This window comes from Brachyhypopomus gauderio, chromosome 14 (assembly GCF_052324685.1).
Source record: "Brachyhypopomus gauderio isolate BG-103 chromosome 14, BGAUD_0.2, whole genome shotgun sequence".
NCBI lineage: Eukaryota > Metazoa > Chordata > Actinopteri > Gymnotiformes > Hypopomidae > Brachyhypopomus > Brachyhypopomus gauderio.
This window is the reverse complement of record NC_135224.1, coordinates 20900451-20910450: the sequence shown is the minus strand read 5'-3', so window position 1 is coordinate 20910450 and position 10000 is coordinate 20900451. Positions and strand designations below refer to the sequence as shown.

At 45.2% G+C, this 10000-nt stretch overlaps 1 protein-coding gene across 1 annotated transcript in view; it reads left to right on the top strand.

Moving 5' to 3' along the window:
• LOC143474597 (heparan-sulfate 6-O-sulfotransferase 1-A-like) overlaps positions 1-10000 on the top strand; it is a 17406-nt gene that overhangs the window by 4523 nt on the left and 2883 nt on the right. The gene's annotated exons all lie outside the window — the stretch shown is intronic.

Below are 10000 nucleotides of genomic sequence, written 5' to 3'. Positions count from 1 at the left end.
CACACACACACACATACACACCCCCCTCCCTTTCCCCTCATCTGTAGCTGATCCCATTTTCTACTTCATGTCCCTCCTGATTTGGTGCACCTGTTAGTCTGGGTCCATGAGGGACAGGACCATTTCCAGGTAAGAAAGTGGTTGGTAGAACCAGGTAATGGGACACAGCGGCCACGGATGACGGGCTGCTTGCAGGCACACGAGCCCTGCCGCCCTCCGACTTCGTAGCAGGCCTGGTCCACAGCGGCTAGCGCTAACTGAAATCGCCATCAAAGCAGCGTCACAAAGAAACAGTTACAATCCAGCTAGCGCTTTTAAAGGTAAAGGGGACAGATATGTCAAGATGGCGGACGGACCGGGGCGCTAGTTCCCTGGTGGATAGGGCTTTGGGCTATCACTTAGAAGGTTGCAAGACTCGGAAGCTCTGAGATCAAGATGTCGGTTTTTCTGTGACATAGATGAACTTGAAATGCTTGAAAATAGACAAATATTATTCTTGTTGCTACTTATATATTTAATGATGTTTTATATATATATATATATATATATATATATATATATATATATATATATATATATTTGTCTATAATCTGTACATGTTGTCATTTCGCTGTTACTAAGAATCCTCTACAAAGAACTCAAACAAGGTGAAAGTGGCATACGACCTTAAAAGTAAGATTTGTCGAATAATGTCAACTTAAAACAGACTCAGAGAAATCTGACAGGAAACTTGCGGCGCATCAGGTTTTCATTTTGCTGAAGGATTTCAGGGGTTTAAGTCTCACTTGCGTCTGGGACGCTCAGTCCTTATAATCGAAACTTCAAAGAAAAGTAGGACAGGAAGCCGTGGCGCTGTGGAAGAGCGTTTCTTCCCTTCTTCCCTTCACTTTGTCTCGCTCAAAGCTACAACTCCAAAAGAATAATAATGAGACCCTCCTTCTGAGCTCACTGTGGCTGAATGGCTAATGGCTGAATCACGGCAGACGGAGTCCGGCAGAAGACCGTCACTTCACCCACACTTCCACCCTCTTCATTAGACTTACTGAGTGCACTTAATCAGAAAGCTGCCAAGTGCACACTTGTCTTTTTTTCTTTTACCCTTCAAAGACCCATATGATCCACTTCCTTCGATATTTGGCTAAGTGCACTTGGCCTGCCCACCATCCATATGGACGACCCGTATCGAAGTACGACGGTGCGATCCCACACGCGACGATCCCGCACTGCAGTCGCGGTGAGCTACGACTGAGCCACTGCTTGATAACTTCCCTCGTGCAGGGGACTCGGTAAGGGTTCCGCACACAGTGTGGGGGTTAGCACAGCCTTGCAGACACTACTGCTGCAAACGGAGGCCCGGATGTTGGGAGTAAGACAACCTGCATGAAGAAAGATTCCTTGTTCAGTTCTAGTTGTTGGTGAATTAAGATCCGAATTCTGATAAAAGACAATGGTAGGGATCAGGCTAGACGCAGGATAGGATCGATACAAGTAATGGCTAGGTGTACGGATAGGTTATACATCTTGCCTTGAGCCATGTGGGGCTATATCAACTGAAAGCTACTTTGTTTTCACTTACAGCATTGCCTTCAAATGTCAGCACAGTGTCTTTTTTTCCATTTTAGTTAGTAATTCATTTTTGTAAAGGTTGGAGCGCTTTAGGTAAGTGTACACATGGCTACATTTTTATTGATGCTGAGTATTTTATCACTGATTTTGGAACAAGTTTATATACTTAGCCTGTTATCGACTTAAACAGGGAATGATGCAGTTATAGCTGAACAAATAATCAAATACGACATGAAGTCATGATTTAGAAGCTAGTAGTCCGCAAATTGATTGCTGGTCTTGTTGCAGATGCCACATTCAGAACGTCATGCGGTTCTACGCACAGGTTTCAGACACAGTTGTGGCATGAATCGTACTAATTCAGGCTTCCGTCCCAACCTTAAGAGTTACGACCACAATCTGGATCCTTCAGGTGCGTTCCTCCGTATGTTCCTCTGGTCCAGTACCGATTCTACAGCAGTGAATTCACCAACCATTCAGCAGGCCTCTTGTGAAGGCCCTGCCGTGTCTCCTGTGTGTTGTCCTGTCCTCTGTCCACTTTCCTTCATAGTGTCCATGCTGAAAGATGGAGGCCATAGCCAGAGCCTGTACTTTTTTTTCCTCCATCTCTTCCCTGGAAATCAAGTTTGAGGTTTTGAGACAGGGAGCCATTTCTTATTCTGGCTGCGTATTGTTAAATCTGGTTGGAATGTTATTAGAGTCAAACAGCTCCAGACATTGTCCTGAGGAGGTGGATGGGTGCACACTGGATATGTCCACTCATACTTTGCCACGCTGATAAATGCATATCAGCACGATCTGGAGGTTTGCAGCCTTCGAACTGACAGCTGAGGGCCACGCGGTGACACAGCGAACCACGGCGGTAAACTAATTATTAGTTTCATCGTGTGATTTTCTGATTAGAGAAACGGCAGACTTAAGTAAACGACACAATCCATTATTCATTGTTGACTCGGATTCATTAGCGAGGATTGGAGCGGTGCATGTTTAACGAGCGCAAGGCTTTTGGGAGATGGAGAGATCTGCAACTCGATTGGTCAGAAGCGGGCGAGGGCGACAGGGCGAGGAGTCACACGGTTGGCCTTAAAAAACGCCAGCTGCACTGCTAAAGTCAGTACAGCAGAGGAGACGTGTTTCTGGGTGTTGGCTCTCGATGTCTTTCAAAAGATGACTCCTCAGCCTGATTCCAGCTCCGTTCGGCCCGTCGGAAAATAATACATCTGTATTTCATTTGTGTTCACTTGGGTTCATTTATTATTCACTTGGGGTTGTGGTAATTTTGATGTTTCTCTTGCAAATTCAAATGTAACCAATAACACATTAGTAGAAGTGATTATGTAAATGAGTATTATGCAAATAAGATTGCACATAACCATTTTTTTTTCTGGTGCACATTTCTTACTTTTTTTTTTTTTGGCAAATTTATTGCAATAATTTACACAGGAGGTGAGTCATAGAATTAACAATAAGAATCATTTTCAGGAAAGGGCCCTGATGTCCACTGCTTTCCTGTGAATTCAATATTAGGGAGGTAATTTCCGCTGGCATATTGGCTGTGAGGAGCACCAGACACCCAACACTTTAATGAAGCCTTATCTAAAATCACTTCTGGCCGGCTCGGACCTTAAAAAGCCAAATAGTGTTCCATTAGCGGGGGCAAAATGGGCGGTGACAGCCAGCACTCTGCTTCTCCTCACATTAACGAAGACGCCGATATCTACGGCTGGTGTCCAGGCCGCCAAACACAACAGAGCTTGTCAAATTACTATAGTCAGGAAAGCAATAATGTTGAGACGGACAGGGACAGATAGGGAAGAATTTTGGTACGGGAGGTGGGAGTCGGAAATAAAGGCTTCCGATATTTCTATGGCAACCTATTCAGGATAACATTGTATGTTCGTTTCGTAGCTCACGCACAGATGGCTGAAATCTTCGCCACCATCCACTTGAATCGCCATTGTGATGATGTAGGCCTCTCGCGACGGTTAGTTATGGGTGTGATGTGTGTGTATTGATATGTTGGCGTGTGTGTAAGTCATATGGACACACCACCCAGGGCTGCATGCGAGGTGCCTTTCCCCCTTGTTTTGGCTTGGCATTCAGTTCCTCCTGAGTGCGGGGAATTCTGCAGGCTGTTATCTGCGTCTCCCAGGGCCTGCTCAATCAGTGCGTGCCTTCTGTCTCTGCTCCCTCCGCCTAGACCGCCGCACCACCCAAAACCGACCCCGGGCCTGGTTGGCATGCAAGTCGCACCGTTCTAACTACAGCTCATCCCTCCAGGCCCATATGGGTAGTGCTGACCCGCGAGCGAGTGTTTACCGAGCTCAAAACACTTCGCCCCGGATCCGAACGGACCCGGTGCCTCCTCCGTGGCCTGCTGTCAGTCTCTGGTAATTAGTCTGTAGCAGGACTTGCCCGCCCAGTGAAAACAAGGACAGTTGGAGAAACTCCCGAAGGAACGAGTACCTTCTGTAATTTAGAAAGCAGATGATGAGGTCAACCTGGGGCGCACGGCTTTGAAAAGGGGTTTCACTTCGCCAGATTCGTGCACAACACATGCGTCTCTCTGCAGTCATGATTCATGATTGGTATGGGACTGGTTAAGTCAATCTGGTATCTAAAACAATAGCTACAAAAACAGCAACAACTACAGAATGAGAAAAACATCTAGGTGTTTGCACAGATTGGCCCCGAGTACGAAAGCACCAGAGTTTATTATTTTGTTTCTGCGTGCATGAAATACCTTGAGGGCATGAGGGGGAGAGTCAGCGTTTGAATTTCTGTAAGAAAAATCAAACCTGTCAGGAGTGGAATAGCAGTGGTATGCACCCTACTGTACCGGAGATACCGTTCTACAGACATTGTTTCAGAGAAAGAACTCGAGGAAGAAGGCCCAGAGGAAGGAATGTGATACCCCGAGGAAACTTGGCATTGGAAGACTGACGATGAGCCAAGACCCAGATTACGGTTCCACTGTCCATGGCCAAAATTTATGGGATGGACCCTCAAAGCTGGGTTTTTCGTTTTCCTGTTTTTATCTTTCCAATTAGCCAAGCTCAGAGGGGAATGATCGCTCTTCTTCCTCCACCCTCTACCACGGGATCTGAAAATGAGAGAGTAAACGTGAGGACAAAAATGATCGACCCGACAGAGCTCGGAGTCGGGGGAGACGAGAGCGTTTTGGGTGATCAAGCCAGCCCCGTTAAACGGTGGTCTGGTGTCCAGCATGAATAATATAAGCTAGCTCACGGCTTGAGACTCATACAGACCAAAGGTGCCCTGTGCAATTTTGTGACAACGTTCTAACCCTTTTAACCCCTTTGTTCTAACATTGAAGGAGCCACGTCAGACTTCACAACAGCACATTCTCATGAACTTAAAAAGACTGGGAGAAGTTCTCTCATCTGAGGTTAGGGGAGGTAAGGGGAGGGGTAGGCTTAGTTGTTACAGCTTCCTTTACATCTGAGCAATATCCGACAAAATCATCTGTGTCTGTTGTCCTTAAGGGGTGTTGGATTAAAGGCTTGAGACCAGGAAAAACAAAATGGCAGAGGACTCATGCTTTGAAGAGTCCTGCCTTAGACTGCTTGTCCCTGAAGCCGCATTAACCCCCAATGTAACTGCTCTGTCCATGTCCCCCTGTCCCCCGGGGTGTCCTTCTAAATGAGAATAAATGTTGTTATTGTACCCTTGCTTCTAAAATGGAGGTTTTCTGAGGGAGATCAAATTTCGAGGAGCAGTACTCTTTCACGAAAAAGGTGTACATGTAACCAGGAAAAAGTAAACAGCATCACTCTGTGTTGCTTCAAGATGTTTACAATTCTTTCTTTCTGTCTCTCTTTAGGTTTTCGGGCTCGGGCACAAATTGGCATGTTTTGTTTTTCCCTATTCTTCTTCTCATCTCATCCATTAGGTACATTTTGTATAATAGCGTAGTTTGCCTGGAGGGGGGATTGTTGTGAAAGCTTTGCCATTTGCCCAGCACATACACACCGCTGGGAGCTCATGGGAGTCAAATCGATTACTTATTATGAATCGCTATTTGTGACTTACTTGCTTGAACGAGCTCACAACGTGGGCTTGCATTCCTGAGACATTCTATACACACATCGTTAATAATGCATGCCTGGACATGTGACGATGCAGATCATGCTCGGATTTACAAATAATCCGCACGCGGTTCTAGGACTCCAGACACGAGACTGCCGCAGGAACGATCCGAACGGCGGCGGGTGAGATTCACCAAGGACCTGGTCCGCCGACATATTCCATTTTTAAACGCATTGCTTTTGTAAGTCTTGCTCAGATGGAAATATCGTGTGGGATTTTCAGTGTCATCAGGTGACTGGCTGCAGGGAGGAAGTCGTGCAGATTTTTTGAGTTGGATATATCTGTTCCTCTTTCTCTTTCTCTAAATATGAAGTGTGTCCGGCAAAACGGTTCATCGCACGACCTTTGCCACCAGGCCAGAGAAAGGTCAGGTCTGATTTAGCTCCGTTCAAATCTGTTGCCTTGGGAAGTCGATGGGGTCGCTTGGTCTTAATGGACGCCTCAAATCTTGAGTGTCATAGGGGTTCACAGCCTGACAGGAAAACAAGGCCTCACTATGACTGCTATGTCTCTAACGAGGTTCAGTGGGTTTATAAAGCACCATGTTTCTAGTAGGCTAACTCAATACAGGCCTTGTGAGCATTTCAAATGTACAGTTAGATTCTGTTGGTGAGGCAAAAATCTTAATAATGATTTAAAGTGGCATCACACCTTACAGGCGATATAATGAACATTGGAAATTTCATGTTTTGTATTTTCTTGGTTTCCTTTAGGCCAACGTCTAAAAATCCATCAAAGTAAATGCAGCAACTTTGCAGTATTTCATGCAAAAAGAATCCCTGGCTACGGAGAGCAATATTAAATTTACTCTAAGAGAGCAGTTAGTGAACAAAGCAGATAAATTTGATTTCACAGATTGTAATGGGTGTCAAAAGCCCAACTATTACAACCGTGAGGTCATCAGCAGAACAAAAACAAATATCTCCAGAATGCTTCAAAGGTAGACGCGTAATAAGCTTACATAACTTCACATTATTGCTCGAATAATTTTCCTCCTAGGAAAAATCCTTCTCTCGTGCCTTTCCAGACACTCTCTCTCCCCAAAATGAGATTGTCAGAGAAAGGTTAAGAATGCCGATAACATTTGGAGAACATATTCATTTATGGAATAAGCCCCTATAAATGAACTCTTTGTCTCGTCTAGTATCTCTGAGGCCAGGTTTAAAGAGGGCAGTCTCATCTTCCGCAGCCACGGACCATTTCAAATAAATGTATTACAGACATTTGTCTCCTCTAAGCCAGGAGGACAGCGGAGGAGATAAACGCTATGAAACAGGATTCAGGTGGTTTTATATAAACTACAGATGCTCAGAATTTCTGAGCATATTGCATCTTGTAAGCTTTGCTATTGAATTCAGCTTGATGATGTAATAGAGGGTTGAGTTTATGAGAAGAAATATGCACTGTTACATATGGCATTTGTTTAGGGTTATGATTATCCTGTACTGACTCTCACAAAAGGACATGGAGATCTTGTTATCAATTAAACTGAACAAGGTTAAGAACATATATTCCAGTCAAATTACAGTTCAGTTGAATGACCTCCCGCCCAATAGCAACCCCCCCTCATTTGGCGTCTGGATATGTATTGTTTATTCTTTATGCCCTGAGGTGCGAGAGGGCATAAAGACAGGGCCTTCCTGTTAGACGTCTACTTACCTCCACAACCCCGTAAACAACGGGGTTGGAACGCAGCCGATCTTCTGACGTCTTCTGAAGAGTAACCAAAATCTGAAAATTGTGTACAGTCTCAGGCGTTTGGTAGGATAAATAAATAAATAAACAGACAAGGCGGCTGTGGCCCGCGAACACTTTCGCTGCGCGGCGGAATGCTGTATCTGTTCGCTTTCACACCTCTTCCGCCACCTGTGCTTCCTCAGTCAGCCATCTTGTTTGCATTTGTATGGCCTCCATTTTCCACCTAGTGTTTACAAAGCAATCAGCACACACACAACCTCTGCTTAACTCCTGCCAATCTCGCTGAGTACCAGGGGCTTATTCAAGCTTGTTACTGCTGTGGATGAAATCCACTGATTTACAATGCGCTGCGGTTGCCAGATCTGCTCGTAATCATCCAAAAGAGACCCACCATCACCCAAATATTCCGGTGAAGAAGTTACCAACTTAACAACTTTTCTCTCAGTTTGGTGGTGCGTAGAACAGTGAGGATTTTTAAGAGGAAAGAAAAAAACTGTAGAATAATGTGATACATTTGATTAAAGTGTCTTGAATTCTGTTGGCAGAGACTGCCTGACTCACCCCCAGTTTATTCCTCCAGAAATAATTGAAATTCTGAATGGCTAATGCCACAATATTAGTTGCACACTGCACTCAAATAGTGTCTGTCAAAAAAGAATCTATTATAATGAAATTTGCCCTGCGGAGGTCTAAGCAAAAGGGAGAAGCGTGTATTCTCCCCCGTCTTTGACAGGCACAAATTCTGCTTGTTGTTTTGCTGCATCTCAACTGTGAAAAGCTGACAAAAATCTTAGATCTTCAAAATAATAATAATAATAAAATAAAATCTCATAAACAGTGCTGATATGTTTGGGATTAAGTCTGCGTTTTTTCCTCCCCAGACACCCATTCTGCATCTACAGTAATGACAGTGCACTTACAATGAAGCTCAAATTCTGTCTGCACCACTACACCCAGTTTCCTATACGAGTTTAATTTCCCCCCCGAAATAAATAAAAAAGCCCAGTGACGTGTGTCTCTCCTTTGGTGATTGTGGGGCTCATCACAGTTATGCTACATAGCTGCGTTACGCGAACAGACGACGGAGTCGTCACGAATAAAACATGTCCTACGTATAGTTCTGTTTTTGTTTGTTTGTTTTTATTTTTTTTCCCCTTTTCCCTTCCGGAGTGCTGAGTGTAGTCATTGCTATTCTGGAGCTGTGATTGCAGCATGCAGTCAAGGTAGAGGAAGAATCCCCAGAGGAGAACGAGCACCTCCATCCCTCTCTTTCCCCACCTGAATTAGCAATAACTCCTTTTGACTTTGAAGGGGGCGGAGGGGGGTGGTGATGGTGGGGGTGGGGTTGGGGGGAGTTTGCTGGGGAGGGGTGGCAACAATTGATCTGTCGGTGGCCTCATGCGGGTGAAGGGGAGAGAGTGAGTGAGAGTGAATGAGAGAGAGAGAGTGAGAGACAGAGAGATAGGTCTCCTGGAGGAAGGCATCGACTGGCTGAGACGGATCAAAGTGAAGCTGCGTAAGTGATGGCAACCCCTCCCCGATCGGGACGGATAAATCACCGGGAGCGTTTATTGTTCCAACACTCCTCCTGATCTCATCCGCACTCGTCGCGACTCCGGAAAATTAAGTAGATTAACACTAAAAGCGAGATAGTTGATTTAGCAGAACTCCTGCTCAGCGCACATGCAGCTGAACGGCATGTTTACTAACCGAACCCAGGCGGTGTGTTGCCTTCAAATCCCGCCTGCCCACTGCATTATGGGTAATGCAACGTCCTCTTTATGTGCTGATCTTTCGAAACGCGTTACTGACTATGTTTAATGTTTCCCGTCTGCTTCATGCGTCTACTGGAAGCTAAGTGAAGTCTCTCGTGGTTTGGAGTTCGTTGCGGTCAGCAAAAGTGCACTGCAGTGCGCCGGTCAACTCTGAGCTAACGCGGCCTTGGGTGGCACTTCCCCTGCACCGTCCTTTAGAGCACACGCGGCTTGTTTAATAGAGGCCAATTAAGGCTTGCGGCTCCTCCTGTAGCTCAACGAGTAGGGAGGCTGGAACAGGAGGCTCCTGCCAGGGAGAACATGTACTTTACACTGAAACTTTACGTACTTTACATGAGAGACTGTAAATGAATGGCTGAGGAGGACCTGCAAGGCCAGCCAGATCCCTCTTAACAAGAGTAACTTTTAAATTAAATAACTTTACCTCAGTAAAGTTTACCTCAGTACCTGTATCTCCAGAAGGCCATGCTTATGTGGTACACAGTGGGTGGTGGACCTCAGGAACTCTCTGTTGTTATAGAGATAAATATTACCAGACTAGGTCTTTCCTTTAATTTCTCACACCACCCTATCAAGAGAGCAGTTAGCAATTAAGACCAAATTAAAATGAACCCAAAATCAGGATTTCAGAAATGAAAGGAGTAGAGCGAGAGAGAGAGAGAGAGAGAGAGAGAGAGAGAGAGAGAGAGAGAGAGAGAGAGAGAGAGAGAGAGAGAGAGAGAGAGAAAGAGCAAAAGAGGACAGGCATTCTGGCCCACTTCTTTCAGAAAACTAGAAAACAGGTGATTCCAAACAGTACATTTGTTCCAGAATGTAAACAAGCTTGTTAACTAGCCAGTGATCAGCTGGCT